Source organism: Oratosquilla oratoria, chromosome 8 (genome assembly GCF_046742065.1).
Source record: "Oratosquilla oratoria isolate Oo_2021 chromosome 8, ASM4674206v1, whole genome shotgun sequence".
Taxonomy (NCBI): Eukaryota; Metazoa; Arthropoda; class Malacostraca; order Stomatopoda; family Squillidae; genus Oratosquilla; species Oratosquilla oratoria.
Window position 1 is genome coordinate 17,766,897 of NC_134784.1, and position 17,498 is coordinate 17,784,394.

The 17,498-nt window shown below is 43.4% G+C and overlaps 2 protein-coding genes across 9 annotated transcripts in view; one reads left to right on the forward strand and one right to left on the reverse strand.

Moving 5' to 3' along the window:
• Nucleotides 1–17,498, forward strand: part of LOC143027610 (uncharacterized) — a 327,317-nt gene that overhangs the window by 36,224 nt on the left and 273,595 nt on the right. The gene's annotated exons all lie outside the window — the stretch shown is intronic.
• LOC143027614 (uncharacterized) overlaps nt 14,861–17,498 on the reverse strand; it is a 146,371-nt gene continuing 143,733 nt past the window's right edge. Inside the window, exon 2 of the mRNA XM_076188977.1 lies at nt 14,861–15,879. The gene's annotated coding sequence lies outside the window, so the exon portion shown is untranslated. The remainder of the gene's footprint in view (nt 15,880–17,498) is intronic.

The window sequence follows — 17,498 nt, forward strand, 5'->3', positions numbered from 1 at the left end:
GCTCTACTACTCTTATAAAACTCTTGACAGCTCCTAGAAGCTTTTCTCCTATCCTATATATCTGCATAGCCTCCCACAGTGCCTTTCTGTCTACCCTATCATAAGCCTTTTCCAGATCCATAAAAGCCCAAAAAACATCCTTCCCCTTTCCTATAGCTTTCTCACATATCTGTCTTACCACAAAGATCTGATCTACACAACCTCTACCCGTCCTAAATCCACACTGTTCCTCACCAATTACTCCCTCTGTTCCTCTCAATCAAGATCCTCCCATAAGCCTTCCCAACTACACTTAACAAGCTAATCCCTCTGAAACTACTACATTCACACTTGTCCCCTTTTCCCTTGTAAAGTGGAACTATACTGGCACTCCTCCAGTCCTCCGGCACTCTGCCCTCTCTTCAGCAAACATTAAATAACCTCACCAGCCAGTCCACCATCATTGTACCTCCCTTTTTTAGACATTCTGCATGGCATCCATCCAGACCAGGTGCCTTACCTGCTTTCATCATCTTAACAACTGCCTTCACTTCATCCTTCCTTATTTCTCCTCCATTTTCCTCATTCCTCACTCTCATTTTCTTAGCATTTCCCATTGCAGCTATCTTTCCCTCCCTATCCTCCTTCACATTTAGCAACTCCCTAAAATGTTCTGCCCATCTTCCCCTTACTGCCTTCTCTTCCATTATCATCTCTCAATCTGCACCTTTTACCTTTTCTTCTCTACTTGATTCGCCTCCTCTTCCTCTCTTAATTTCTTTCCAAAACATCTTTTTATTACTTTTAAGATTCTCTGTCATACTCCTACCCCACTTCACATCTGCTCTCCTCTTTGCCTCCTTTACCTTTTGCTTTACTTCTCTTTTCTTTTCTTTGTACCTCTCATATGGCTCCCTCGTCCTATTTTGTAACCAATCTGTGAAAGCTCGCTTCTTCTCTTCTACAACCTTCTTTGTTTCCTCATCCCACTATTCACTACCCTTCCTTCTATTTCCTCCTGTCCTTCTTGTTCCACACACCATCCTTGCACACTTTATGACTCCCTCCTTGAACCATCCCCATTCCTCCTCGGCACCTATCTCTACTCTATCCTTCACTCCCTCCCACTCCTCCTTCAGCTTCTTCTTGTACTCCTTCTCCTTTTCCTTTTCCTTTAAAGAGTTCACTCTAAGCAACTCCCTACCTTTTGTCCCTTTCCTCTTTCTCCATCTATCCTCCACTCTCAACTTACCTTCCACCAAAAAAATGATTTGATATTCTCCCACCCTCTCCCCTTAAAACATGTACATCCTTAACTCTTCCTATTATAGTCCTATTTACCACTACATAATCCATCAACGCTCTATCTACCACCCTTCCATCCACCACCCTCTCCCATGTGTACTTATGCTTGACTTTCTTCCGAAACACTGTATTTGCTATCATCAACTCTCTAGACACATTTCCACCATTAACTCTCCACTACGATTCTTTCCTGGAACTCCACATTTCCCAAAGACTCCATCAATTGGACCCTTTCCTACCCTGGCATTAAGGTCTCCTAGTACTATTACATTGACATTTCTCCCTAAATCCTCTATGCACTCATTTAAATCTATTCAAAAGGCCTCCCTTTTTTCTACACTCTTCTCACTGCCAGGCCCATAGGCACTTACAAAGACCCACATCTCCTTTCCCAGTTTCACCTTCATCCACATTATCCTTGAGGAAACCTCCTTCCACTCCACTACACGTTTACCTATCTCTTCACTTACTAGAATAGCCACCCCTTCCCTCCCTCGCCCTCTCTTCACTCCTGATAACCTCCCACTTACACTCCCAAACTTACACTCACCTTTCCCTTTCAACTTAGTTTCACTCAAAGCCAACACATCCATCTTTCTTCTCACAAACATGCTACCTCTCTCTTCCCTTTTACTCTTATCTGTACCACACCCACACACATTAAAAGACCCAAACCTTAGGGTGCTGGTCGGAAAACTCCCAGACCCTCTTATGCCTTTACTTTTTCGTTTATGAATGTCCCCTGTGGGGCTACAAGGAGAAGGATGCCTAGTCCCACTCCCCGTCCCTTTCTTCTCGCCTCTTACGATCCAAGTGGAAATACTTGGTGGCAGTATTCTTTTCCCCCACCACAGAAAATGAATACTCAGAGAAATGGTACAGGACAGCAGCAAGGGATTGGGGGACAGCATAACGGAGGGACAGTCGTAGTATAAAAGTGTCATCATTTCTCTATGAAGAGTTTTCCTCTATCATAGACAAAATGATGTGTGGCTCTGGTCCGTAGGGGTGCCCCATATAGACCCTAAAGTATCAACTGCATGCTTCTTTGCCACAATAACAAGCAGCCAATACCCCAGACGGGGGGCAGCCAATACCCCAGACGGGGAGCAGCCAATACCCCAGACGGGGAGCAGCCAATACCCCAGACGGGGAGCAGCCAATACATATACATATATATTCACCATGGTCTTGGATCACGTGCTGGCCTCGTGATCGACATTTATTAACCTCCCGAATGAGAGCTCAGAGCTTGTATGACCGATCTATGGGTAATACTGTCACCTTACACGCACGCACACACCCAACTCCCCGCCCACGAGAGTTGGAGTAGGGAAGTGGATGGTTTTAGATGCTTGGGTGCGAATGTGACGGTAGGGGGAGGAGTGGGGGTGGAGGTAGAATGTAGATTGAGAGAAGCGAGTGAATGCCTCGGTGGATTGAGAAGTGTAGTGAGGGGTAGACATCTGGGAGTGGATGCTAGGAGGAGGTTGTATGAGGGAGTGATTGTGCCGGCGGCAGTGTGCGGGGCGGAGGCATGGAACATGAGAGAGGAAGAGAGAAGGAGTTTGAATGTGTTTGAGGTGAAATGTGTGAGAGGTGTGATGGAAGTTGCTGGGCTGGATAGAGTGAGAGATGGGGGGGTGAGGAGAAGAGCGGGGGTGGAAGGGGAGCTGGGAGATGGTTGATGAAAGAGTGTTGGGATGGTTTGGACACATGGAAGGAATGAGTGAAGAAAGATTAGTGGAAGAGGTGTGGAGGGCGGAAGTGGGGGGGGGAGTGAATATGAGGGGGCGTCCTGGGATGAGATGGATGGATGGGGTGAAGGGGGCTTTACAAAAGAGAGGAGTGTCTGTGGAGGAAGGACGGGAGAGGACGGAGGATGGGGGTGAGTGGGGAAGAGTTGTGTATGGATGGGACTGTGATGCACGAGGGAGAGTGGGTGGGGGATGGGGGGTGAGGAAGTGTGTATGAAAAAATTTGACGCAGCCCGAAGGGGTTTCTCCCCGTCTTCTCCTTTTCTGCGTTGGGGGACGGAGAGGGGGTGTGGGTCGCCCAATTTATGAAGCGGCCTTGCTGTGGATGTGCTGTGTCTTGCGACACTGCTTCTAACCCAGGGCAGTGGACGGGATGCAGGGATGCCCCGTCATCCAGGAGGTGCCGGGATACGAGGGAGGGAGGAGGGTGGAGGGGAGTGGAATATATGGGAAATGAAATGGGTGGGAGTGATTTCTATGCCTTTTTCTTATTGGCTACCCCCCTGGTGTAAGGGGGAAAAAGCCTTTTGTATATATATATACATACATATATATATATATATATATATATATATATATACATATATATACACGTATATATACATACACACACACACACTCCACCGAACGGACGGCGTAGAAGACGTTCTGAAGAAAAAGTGAAATTTTCGTGGATCCCAAAGCAAAGGAAGTACCTATTGTATTTACAGGGTGGGGGGGAAATTGCTCGTGGTGTAGTGGGAAAGTGAGGAAAAAGGAGAAGGGGAGGGATTACTGAGGGAAATGGAAGGTAATGAGGAAGGAGAGGACTTGGCCCAGGCAGCCAGACGCCATGTAAACAAAAGAGGTCCCGACCAATTTAGTGATGACGAAATGTCTAACAAAAATGTAAAGATTAGAAACATAGATAAGAACAATTCAATGGAAGGTGAGGATAACAATTTCCAAGGATTTAAAGAGGGGGAGGCGGATACCAACCTCCCCCGACCAGCAAAACTGGAGGAAAGGCTTGAACAAATGACTGAACATTGGGAGATTAGGTTCGGTAAAATGTCAAAAATTGCAGAAAATGTTGAAAGATTGGAAGAACTAGAGAAGACGAACAAAAACTTAACTGATGAAATAGAAGAACTAAAAAGACAGTTAAGAGAAGTAAAAGAGGAGAATAAAGAATTAAAAAGGAACAATAAAGAAACAATAGCAAAAGAGGCACAGGGGTGGAAGATACAGGAAAATAGTAAAGTTGCATTTACTGATATAATTAAACAGCAAATGAAAGAACAAACTGAAGACTCAGTTATCAAAGTGATGAGACAGAAGGAGAATATTGTAAGAGACTTAGCAGACAAAAAGAAATGTATAATTATATTAGGAATGGAAGAGAAACATAACCCAGATAGAACCTCAAGAATCAAAGAGGAAAATGAAAAAGTAAGCAGTTTACTACAATTAGTTCAGGAAGATGAACCAGAAATAATTAAACAAATCGAAGAGATGTTCAGACTCGGAAAGTATAGTACAGATAAGACCAGACCAATTAAGATTAAATTCAGGTCACAAACGACGGCAGAGAATATCTTATCCAAAACAGTGAAACTAGCAACAAATGAACAATATAAAAAGGTATGGATAAAAAGGGAATTGAATAAAGAGGAAAGAGAGGAAGAAAAACAGAAAAGACTTGAAGCTAAGGAAAAAAACGAGAACAGAACAGAGTCAGAAAAAGAGAGATTCTATTGGAGAGTAGTGAATATGAAACTAAGGAAATTCGACACACAAGAGAAAAACAAAAGGGAAACAGAGAACACAATGGAAGTGGCAGAAAACTAAGAGTGTCTTACACAAATATAGATGGATTAACAACAGGATTGAATGAGCTGAATGATTATTTGAAGGAAAAAGAACCGGACATAATGGGAATTGTAGAAACAAAATTAAAAGGTCCACTACCACCCAACAGTGTAGGACATGATGCATATAATTAATGGATTAGAAACAGAGAGACAAAGCAAGGGGGTGGAGTTATGTTTCTGATTAAGAAGGATATAAACGTGAGGTGTGTCACATATGGAAAGAATACAGTAGAGATTATTATGATCGAAGTGGAAGAGATAAGAGCAGAAAATTTGTGATAAATTATGTGCCTCCGAAAACAGCCTCGTGGGAAGAGAGTGAACATAAAAGTATGTTAGAGGACACAAGGATAATATTAAATAAGATAATGGAAGATGGAGGAAGAATAGTTATGATGGGCGACTTTAATTGCAAAGAAATCTGCTGGGAAGAAATGACAGTAAAAGGTGGAGACGGCTCATGGGGAAACGCTCTACTTGAGATGATTACTGACAATACAATGACACAGTGGATACAGGAGAACACTAGGTATAGAAATGAGGAAGAACCATCGAGACTAGACCTAATAATTACATCTGAACCTAGAATAGTGGACAAGATTGAATATAAAACACCAATAAGTAAAAGTGACCACATATTGATTGAACTGGAACTGAATGAAGAAAAATATATGAAAAGAAATGAACAATATAGAAAAGGAAGAATGATGTATGAAAAAACAAACTTTGATAAAATAAGAGAATTCTTTCAAAAAGAAAACTGGGAAGAAATATACAAAGAAGAAACAACAGTGGAAGAGAAATGGAATATTTTGACAAAAATTTACAAAAAAGGAGTGGAAAAGTATGTCCCAAGACAAAAACAAGAAAAAGAATATGTAAAATGCTGGTACAATAAAAGTTGTAGGGAGTTAAAAGACAAAAGAGACAAAGCTTGGACCAGATGGAAAAAAGACAGAAGGGCTGAAAAATGGAAAATATATACTTGTTATAGAAATGAATATGTACAAGTGTGCAGAGAGGAAAAGAGAAAATATGAAAAAGATGTCATAGAAAAATGTAAAGATCAACCAAAATTATTTTACAGATTTGTAAACAACAAATTGAAAAACAAACAAGACTTGGAGAAATTAAGACAAGGAGTTGAATACACAGAGGAAATGGAAATGGCGGAAATTATGAACAAACATTTTAAATCAGTGTTTACAAGGGAGAACATACAACCTGAAGAGATCGAATGGAAAGAGAAAGTCCCTCCCATGAAAGAAATAGAAGTAACAAAGAACGAAATATTGAAACACTTGAGTAAACTTGATGTCAGAAAATCGCATGGACCAGATGAAATAGCAAACTGGATACTGAAAGAATGCAGGAATGAACTGGCAGACAAAATACATAGCATAATAAACAGTTCCTTGAAAGAAGGAAAAGTTCCAGAAGATTGGAAAAAAGCAAATATAGTACCCATATATAAAGGAGGAAATAAAGAAGACCCTACCAACTATAGACCAGTCTCTCTAACAAGTACAATGGCAAAAATTTGTGAAAGAATTGTCAAAAGTAGACGGGTAAAATATTTAGAAAAAAACAATGTGTTAAATCCAAGGCAATTTGGATTCAGACAAGGACGATCATGCGTCACCAATTTAATATGTTTCTATTCAAGGCTAATAGATATAATACAAGAAAGAGATGGATGGGCTGATTGTGCATTTCTAGACCTAAAAAAAGCCTTTGACAAAGTACCACATAAGAAGTTGCTTAAGAAATTAGAAACTGAAGGAGGAATACAGGGCAAACTGCTTAATTGGATGGAAGACTTTTTGCACGAAAGGAAAATGAGAGTAGTGATAAGAGACAAACACTCAAAATGGGATGAAGTAATAAGCGGTGTTCCGCAGGGAACAGTTCTGGCCCCAATAATGTTTGCTATATATATATTAATGATATGGATGAAGGAATTGAAAGCTATATGAGCTTCTTTGCAGATGATGCAAAACTACTGAAAAGAGTGAACACGGAAGAAGATTGTGAATCACTACAGAGTGATCTAAATAAAGTATGGGAATGGAGTAGGAAGTGGGAGATGGAGTTCAATACAAAAAAGTGTAGTATAATGGAATTTGGAAAAAGCAAAAACAGAATAACAGGATCATATAAATTGGGAGAAGAAGGAATAAAAAAGTAGAAAATGAGAAGGACCTGGGAGTCATTGTTATGAATAATATGTCACCTGAGAAACATATAAATAAGATTTTTGGAGAAACTTATAATTTAATAAGAACAATCAAAGTGGCATTTACATACCTGGATGAAGAAATGGTGAAGAAAATTCTAATCACCCTGATAAGACCAAGATTGGAATATGCAGCAACGGTATGGTCACCAAGTACAAAAAAATGTATAAAAAAAACTTGAAAGAATACAAAGAGCAATTACAAAATTGGCACCAACACTCTCAAAACTATCATATGAAGAGAGACTAGCAAAACTTGAACTACAGATACTAGAGCAAAGAAGAGAGAGAGGAGATTTGATAGCTATTTACAGAATCATGAAAGGCATAGAAATTACTGATAGAGAGAATTTGATAAAATGGGATGATAGAAATACAAGAGGACACGGAAAGAAAATAAAAAAGACAGCTATAGAAGAGATGTGAAAAAGAACAGCTTTCCTCACAGAGTAATAGACAGTTGGAACAAGTTAGATGAGAAAGTGGTGTGTGCAAAAACAATACATGAATTTAAAAATAGTTTAGATGAAATGAGATATGAAGACGGGACACTACGAGCATAGCTCCCCTTCCCGTAAAATACAACTAGGTAAATACAACTAGGTAAACTAGGTAAATACACACACACACACACACACACACACACACACACACACACACACACACACACACACACATATATATATATATATATATATATATATATATATATATATATATATATATGACCCTGTGGGAGAATGAATTCTGCCACCAAGTCTTCCCACTTGAGTCTTTACACAAAACCTCTTTCTCTTCACTACAATAGCATCGCTACACTGATAACCATTCGGAGCGACAATGGAGCCAGCTACCGCTTGCACTCCCGAAGCCACGGTGCCCGCTACCAAACCGTCAACGCCGTCTTCCTGAAACTGCCACCTTCTCCACGGTCGATGCTCACTCCTGGTTTCGCCGGACGGAGATTCAATTGCGCCTGCGGAATATCAGCGCGTCCCAAACGAAGGCAGACTATGTTCTCGAGGCGATCCCCGAGGATATGTTCCCATTTATCTCCCAATGGCTCGATCAACACAATGGCGTTATCCAGTATTACGTACTGAAACAGTACCTGCTTTAGGAATTCACGCCGTCAGCAGCTTCCAGAGCCGCAAAAATCCTCCAACTCTCCCAACAGCCACTAGGGCACATTAAACCAAGTACAGCATACCTCGAGATGATGTTCATCGCCCGCCTCCCACCCACAGCCAACGGAACCAGCAAGAACGTCGATATGCTTTGTCAATTGTGGCTCATGCGCCTCTCAGCGCCCATCCGATCCGCCCTTGGCAACGCCGAGGAAATAACCACCGACGAAGTTTTACGGAAAGCGGACCATCTCGCCGACGCCCACGGCGCCACAGCAAGGTGTCAGGATGTCTGTGTAGCTGACGACGTCACAAACGAAATCACCGCAGCAGCATCGCCAGCCAACAGGCGCCAACAACACCAGCAAAGACAGCGACACCGGACCACCACCCCTCTACCCCTGTGCTACTAACACACAAGATTCGGCGCCTTTGCCAAGGAATGCCAACCAGGGTGTACAAGGACAAAAAACACCTAAAAGGGCCACCGTCCATCACGGTGGCCTCTACAGGCGCAACGGGCCTCTACATCAACGACAAGGCCTCTAAACGTCGTTTCCTTGTCGACACTGGTGCTTGCAGTTCCATATTTCCTGCATCCGCTACAGAACGCCGGGCCCCCAAGGACATTGTCATTAGGCTCGTCACTGCTAACGGCACAACCATAGCCACCTACAGGTGAAACGCCTGCACCTCACCTTTGGGAGTCTCCACTACTCCTGGAACTTCATCCTGGCAGACGTCAAGATGGCCCTCCTCGGTGCTGACTTCCTCGCTCATTACAGGCTACTGGTCGACGTCGCCAACAGCCACCTAGTTTGCGCAACCATATCCACCTCGACGCCCACACAAATCGCGCCACAGCCAACTACGGTCCCCGCCATCGACGCTAGAATGCCCTACGCCCACCTGCTCACGGAATTCCCCGACGTCTTTAAGCCTGAGCTGCGACAGACACCACAGACGCCAGCTAAACATGGCGTGTACCTTACATCAAGACGTCTGGGCCCACAGTATTAGCCAAATACCACCTACCGCTCCAGAAACTCGCCGTCGCCAAGAAAACCTTCCAAGAGATGGAGAGACTAGGCCTCTGCCAAAAGGTCTCCAGTCCTTGGTCCTCCCCTCTCCACCTCGTCAAGAAGAACTATGGTTCCTGGCACCCCTGTGGAGACTACCGGCGGCTGAACATGATGGTGTAACCTGACCACTACCCACTCCCAAACATCGCCGACGTCACCACATACCTCAACGGTGCCAAGATCTTTTCGACACTGGACCTCCTGAAAGGCTACATACAGACGACATCCCGAAGACCGCCATCACCACCCCCTTCGGAACTTACACCTTTAATTACTTCTGCTTTGGCTTGCGAAACTCAGGTGCGACCTTCTAGCGTCTAATGGACGGCATCCTCTGCGACCTCGACTTCTGCGTCTGCTACGTCGACGATATTTTGGTCTTCTCCAATTTGCCGGACCAGCATCTCCAGCACCTGCGGACCATTCTCGAGTATCTCCAGGACAACAGCCTCGTTGCCCGCTTTGACAAATGCAGCTTCGGGAAAAAGTCTGTCCCATTTTTGGGACACCTCATCTCTCCTGACGGCGTTCGTCCCCAGTAGGATAAAGTCGCCGCAGTCGACAAATTTCCCAAACCTAGTACCATCAAAGCCCTGCAGGAATTTATTGGGATGGTCATCTTCTACCACCGTTTCCTCCCTAACATGGCTCAAACGTTGCACCCATTCTATATCGCCCTTCACGGAAAACCGTAGGAACTCCAGTGGAACCCCGTCATGCAAGCTGCCTTCGTCAACGCCAAAAAAGCTCTTGCCCGTGCTACCACCCTCTCCTTCCCCGCACCAGGTGCCCAGCTACAACTATCAACGGACGCCAGCAATGTCGCCATAGGGGGTGTGCTTGAACAAATCCTCCGTGGGAGACCTACACCCCTCGGTTTCTTCAGCAGGAAACTCGCCAAGGCCGAGGTCAACTACAGCACCTTCGACAGAGAGCTCCTCGCCATCCACCACGCCGTTCGCCACTTTCACCATTTCCTCGAAGGCTCCTCATTTATCATCAACACTGACCATCAACCTCTGGTGCGCGCCTTCACGAAACAACAGGACGCTTGGTCTGTCAGACAGCGCCGCCACCTCTCCGCCATCGCCGAGTTCAATTGCACCATCAGGCACGTCCCCGGTACAAAGAACCCCGTCGCAGACGCCCTCTCCTGAATAGCCATCGACGCAGTTCAACTCAGACTCGACTACGCAGCTATCGCCAGAGAGCAACGGGAGGATCCTGAAACACTTGCCTACCGGACATCCATCACATCCCTTAAGTGGTAAGACGTTCCTTTCCACGACAACCACACCATCCTCTGCGACATCAGTACCGGCCGCCCACGACCCTTCATCCCAGCCGCCTTCCGACGTCAAGTGTTCAATTTAATACACGGCCTGTCTCACCCTTCAGGGCGCGTCACTGCGAAGCTCCTGAAGCAGAAATTCATCTGGCACAGCATCTCCAAGGACGCAAAGGAGTGGGCCAGATCCTGCATCGCCTGCCAGCAAAGCAAAATTCATCGCCACACTGAATCAGGCATCGGATCATTCCATCAGCCCCGACGACGCTTCGCACATATTCATGTCGACGTCGTCGGCCCACTCCCCCCGTCGGAAGGCCATCGTTACCTCTTCACCGCCATTGATAGATCGACCCGCTGGTTGGAGGCCATCCCCATGAAGGATAGTACCGCCTCGTCCTGCACTACAGCCTTTCTCAGTGGATGGATCGCCAGATTTGGCCTCCCGGAGCACGTCACCTCCGACCGAGGAACTTGCTTCACGTCGCGGCTGTGGCACTCCCTCGCTGAACTCCTGGGTACTACAGCCCACCACACTACCTCCTACAACCCTGCAGCCAACGGCATGGTCGAGCGAACCCACCGCTCACTCAAAGCATCTCTTATGGCACGCTGCAACAACGGCTCCTGGCTACCCCAACTACCATGGATACTCCTTGGCCTTCGGACAGCCATCAAGGACGACCTCAACGTGTCTCCAGCAGAGATGGTCCTCGGCCAAACCCTCGTCGTGCCCGCAGAATTCTTCCCTCCACAGGATTCTCCCGAGAGTCTGCAGCAGCTGCGACGCACTGTCGGCAAATTCGCTCCATGTGTGCCGACACATCACCGGGAAGTGAAGGAATACCTCCCGAAACATCTCCACACCTCGACGCACGTTTTCCTGAGGACGGACGCTCACACACCACCACTCACCCGTCCCTACACTGGCCCCCATCTTTTCCTTGAACGTAAGGACTAGACCTTCCGCCTCTCCATCTCCGGCAGGCCAGAATGGGTCTCCATCGACCGCCTAAAACCGGCACACCTCGACACTCCACCCACCAAATTCTTACGTGCAAGACGCCCTCTGAAACCAAGGAAATTTTGAGAGGGGAATATTGTACACACCACGATAACCACGTGGCATACAACGCGCGTAATGTCGACCACGACCTGACGCTCTCTAACAGTGCGACCCTGCCTGGCCGGACCTAACCTAAACCAGGGCAATTTTGTAATTACGCACCACGGGTGACTACCCACGCTGTATATATATCGGCTCCCGCCGCATGTAAAATCAGTTCACTCGTACTTTACAGTAAAGGAGACGAACTTACCAAAACCTCTTTCTCCTCACTACAGTAGCATCGCTACAAGTCGTACGAGGCGACACAAAAAAAAAAAAAAAAAAAAAAAAAAAAAAAAAAAAAAAAAAAAAAAAAAACCGGGGCGGGGATAGGACTAGGAATGCTGCTACCAAAAAAAAAAAAAAAATAATAATAATAATAATAATAATAAAGGCATAAGAGGGTCTAGGAATTTTCCAACCAGTACTCTAAAGTTTGGGTCTTTTAATGTGCGTGGATATGGTACAGAAAGGAAGAGATAGGCAGTATGTTTGTGAGAAAAATGGATGTGTTGGCTTTGAGTGAAACTAAGTTGAGAGGGAGGGGTGAATGTAAGTTTGGGAGTGTAGTTGTGAGGTTCTCAGGAGTGAAGAGAGGACGAGGGAGAGAAGGGGTGGCTATACTAGTAAGGGAAGAGATAGGTAAACATGTAGTGCAGTGGAAGGAGGTGTCTTCAAGGTTAATGTGGATAAAGGTGAAACAGGGAAGGGAGATGTGGTTATTTGTAAATGCACATGGGCCTGGTAGTGAGAAGAGTGTAGAGGATAGGAGGCATTTCGGGGGGATTTAAATGAGTGCATAGAGGGATTATGGAGAAATATCAATGTAGTTATATTGAAAGACCTTAATGCTAGGGTAGGAAGTGAACCAATAGATGGGGTGATTGGGAAGTATGGAGTTCCAGGAAAAAATCTTAGTGGAAAGTTGATGGTGGAGATGTCTCGAAAGAGAGTTGATGATAGCAAATACAGTATTTAGGAAAAAAGTCAAGCATAAGTACACATGGGCGAGGGTGGTGGATGGAAGGGTGGTAGAGAGAGCTTTAATGGACTATATAGGGGTAACTAGGAGTATAGTAGGAAGAGTTAAAGATGTACATGTTCTAAGGGGAGAGAGTGGGGGAATATCAAATAATATTTTGGTGGAAGGTAAGTTGAGAGTGGAAGATGGGTAGAGCAAGAGGAAAAGGGTAGAAGGTAGATAGGTACTTACAGTGAACTGCTTAAATTAGAAAGAAAAGGAAAATGAGTATAAGAAGAAGCTGATAGAGGAGTGGGAGGGAGTGAATGGTAGAGTAGAACTAGGAGTGAAGGAAGAATGGGAATGTTTCAAGGGCGGAGTCACAAGGTGTGTAAAGATGGTGTGTGGAACAAGGAGGGCGAGAGGAAACAGAAGGAAGGGTAGTGAGTGATGGGATGAGGAAGCAAAGAAGGGTGTTTTAGGGAGTTGCTCAATGTGAAGGAGGATAGGGAGGGAAAGGTAGTTGTAGTAGGAAGCGCTAAGAAAATGAGAGTGATGAGTGAGGAAAATGGAGGAGAAATAAGGAAAGATAATTGAAGGCAGCTGCTAAAATTATGAGAGCAGGTAAGGCACCTGGGTTGGATGGATGCCATGCAGAATGTCTGAAGAAAGGAGGTACAGTGATGGTGGACTGGCTGGTGAGGTTATTTAATGTTTGCTGGAGAGAGGGTAGAGTGCTGGAGGAGTGCCTGTATAGTTTCACTTTACATGGGAATTGGTTACAAATGTGAGTATAATAGTTTCAGAGGGATCAGCTTGTTAAGTGTAGTTGGGAAGGCTTATGGGAGGGTTTTGATTGAGAGGATTAGGAAAGGAACAGAGGGAGTAATTGGTGAGGAACAGTGTGGGTTTAGGACAGGTAGGGGTTGTATAGATCAGATTTTTGTGGTAAGACAGATATGTGAGAAAGCTACAGGAAAAGGTAAGGATGGTTTTTGGGCTTTTATGGACCTGGAAAAGGCTTAAGACAGGATAGACAGTAAAGCACTGTGGGAGGTATTACAGATATACGGGATAGGAGGAAAGCTGTTAAGAGCAGTCAAGAGTTTTTACGAGAGTAGTAGAGGTTGTGTTAGGATTAGAAATTGAGAGAGTGGGTGGTTTGAGGTAAAGGTGGGACTTCGTCAGGAATGTGCAATGTCGCTCTGGCTGTTCAATTTATACATGGATGGGGTGGTGTGAGAGGTGAATACAAGGGTAGTGGGTAAGGGGTTGGAGAGGGTGAAAAAAATAGAAAAGTGGGAGATAAGCTAGTTGTTGTTTGCAGACGACACTTCGCTTGTAGCAAGATCAGAGGAGGGATTGAGGAAGTTAGTGACAGAGTTTGGGAAGGTGTACGAAAGAAGGAAGTTGAAGATAAATGTGGATAAAAGTAATGTGAAGAGATGAGCAAAGGGAGAAAGTGGCAGTAGACTGGAAGTATTAAGGGAGAGAGACTGGATGAAGTGGATGGTTTTAGATACTTGTGTGCGAATGTGGCAGGAAAGGGAGAGTGAAGGTGGAGGTAGAAAGTAGATTGAGAGAAGCAAGTAAATACCTTAGGTGATTAAAAAGTGTATTGAGAAATAGACATTTGGGAATGGATACTAAGAGGAGATTGTATGAAGAATTGTACCAACAGCCCTGTACGGGGCAGAAATATGGAATATAAGAGAAAAAGTTTGAACGTGTTGAGATGAAATGCTTAAGAAGTATGATAGGGGTTACTAGGCTAGATAGTGTTAGAAATGAGGAGGTGAGGAGGAGAACAGGGGTGGAAAGAGAACTGGGAGATAGGGTTGATGAAAGAGTATTGGGACGGTTTGGACACATGGAAGGAATGAGTGCAGAAAGAATATTAAAAGAGGTGTGGGAGGCAGAGGTAGAAGGAGTGACCATGAGGGGTCGACCTAGGATGAGATGGATGGATGGAGTAAAAGGGGCATTGGGAAAGAGGGGAATGTCTTTTGAGGAAGGACGGAGAGGACAGAAGATAGGTGTGAATGGAGAATGGTTGTATATGGATGATGCTGTGATGCATGAGGGGGAGTGGGTGGGAGATGGGGGTGAGGGAGTATGTATGAGAAATAAATTGACGCAGCCCGAAGGGATTTCTCCCCGTCTTCTCCTTTTCTGCATGGGGGGACGAAGAAGGGTGTCACCGATTTAATGAAGGATTATAAAGGATTATAAAGGCGGAGCATGCCGACAGGAGACCTTTTGATCCATATCTAGGTCGGATGCGAAAAAAAATCATATTAATAATAAAACAATAAATAAAAACTATAATAATGTAAATAACAAATAAAATACATAAATAAATGCATAGGTATAGTTAAATAATAAACAAATAGGTAAATAGTAAATAATAATAAATTGACATATAACTAATAATAAATGAAAATCAGACAGACAAATGAAAACAAACCAAAAACAAATAATATAAGATAAATTATATTCATTACAGCATTTTACTTAGGTATTTATCTAAATGATTCTTAAAGCTTCGAACTGAACTACATTGCACTACCTGTGCAGGAAGTTTATTCCATTCATTTACTACACGGTTGGCAAAGTTGTTTCTACCTACTTCCAAATTGAATCTATTTCCGGACAGTTTGAGACCATCGTTTCTCGTCTGATTCTCATTCAATTTGAAAATTTTGTCACTTTTGATGTTGTCAATTCCCTTTAAAATCTTAAAGCGGCCATGCTGTGGATGTGCAGTGTCTTGGGACACTGCTTCTGACCCAGGGTAGTGGACAAGATACAGGGATGACCCGTCATCCAGGAAGTGCCAAGATAAGAGAGGTAGAGGGTAGAGGGGAGTGGATTATGTAGGGGATGGAATGGGTGGGACTTGTTATATGCCTTTGTTTTTTGGCTACCTCCTATGTAAGGGGGAAGAAGCCTTTGAGCCTTTGGTATATGTGTGTATGTACATATACATGTTGAGACGTTGTGACAGGTTTGAGGAAGGCGGAAGAAAAGACACGGGTCTAGGGCCGAGTTTATTCCTGACCGGTTTTGCTTACAGCCTCTTCAGAGGATTGATGCTCCTGGATAACGCTGACAGTATACATAATAGGCCCGATACCACAATTCCACCAACTGGGCAAGGGACGCGGGTGGGTGGACAGAGACCTGTAAACAATTAATTCATTGAAAATAAAAAATAAATAAATAAAATAAGATAAAATAAAATGAGTTTCCCAAATCATGTATTGAAGATGAGTAAAAATGTAAAATTAATGAGAAAACTTACGTGAGTGTAGAAAGTGTGGAACCTGCCGGTCAAAAGATCATCGGACGTTTCTCCACCGATCTAAGTCGTCTTTGTGTTACTACTAATAGCTGCGTTTTTCGCTATGTAATTTGACCATTTTATGCCCCCTTACTTGTAGTTCATGTTGTCATCGGTAGCTATGTATGAGGCCTCAATTACCTTTCTCAATAATTTTGCCCCTTGAAAAAAACTATAAGCGAAACTGGTCAGGAATAAACTCGGCCCCAGACCCGTGTCTTTCTCTTCCGCCTTCCTCGTATACACACACACACACACACACACACACACACGGCCCACTACCACCCGAGAGACTACAAAAACTTAAACTACAGACACTACAACTAGGTAAATACAACTAGGTAAATACACATGTATATATATATATATATATATATATATATATATATATACATATATATATACATATATATATATATATATACATATATATCTATGTACAGTATATATATATTCATATATATATATATACTGTATATACATATATATATGTGTGTGTGTGTGTATTTACCTAGTTGTACCTAGTTGTATATTACGGGAAGGGGAGCTATGCTCGTGGGGTCCTGTCTTCATTTCTCATTTTATCTAAACAATTTTTAAATTAATGTATTGTTTTTGCACACACCACTTTCTCATCTAACTTGTTCCAACTGTCTATTACTCTGTGTGGAAAGCTGTTCTTTTTCAAATCTCTTCTATAGCTGTCTTTTTTTATTTTCTTTCCGTGTCCTCTTGTATTTCTGTCATCCCATTTTATCAGATTTTCTCTATCAGTAATTTCTATGCCTTTCATGATTCTGTAAATAGCTATCAAATCTCCTCTCTCTCTTCTTTGCTCTAGTGTCTGTAGTTCAAGTTTTTGTAGTCTCTCTTCATATGATAGTTTTGAGAGTGTTTGTGCCAGTTTTGTAATTGCTCTTTGTATTCTTTCAAGTTTTTTTATACATTTTTTCGTACTTGGTGACCATATTGTTGCTGCATATTCTAATCTTGGTCTTATCAGGGTGATTAGGATTTTCCTCACCATTTCTTCATCCAGGTATGTAAATGCCACTTTGATTGTTCTTATTAAATTATAAGTTTCTCCAAAAATCTTATTTATATGTTTTTCAGGTGACATATTATTCATAACAATGACTCCCAGGTCCTTTTCATTTTCTACTTTTTTTATTCCTTCTTCTCCCAAATTATATGATCCTGTTATTCTGTTTTTGCTTTTTCCAAATTCCATTATACTACACTTTTTTGTATTGAACTCCATCTCCCACTTCTTACTCCATTCCTGTACTTTATTTAGATCTCTCTGTAGTGATTCACAATCTTCTTCAGTTTTCACTCTTTTCAGTAGTTTTGCATCGTCTGCAAAGAAGCTCATATAGCTTTCAATTCCTTCATCCATATCATTAATATATATAGCAAACATTATTGGGGCCAGGACTGTTCCCTGCGGGACACCGCT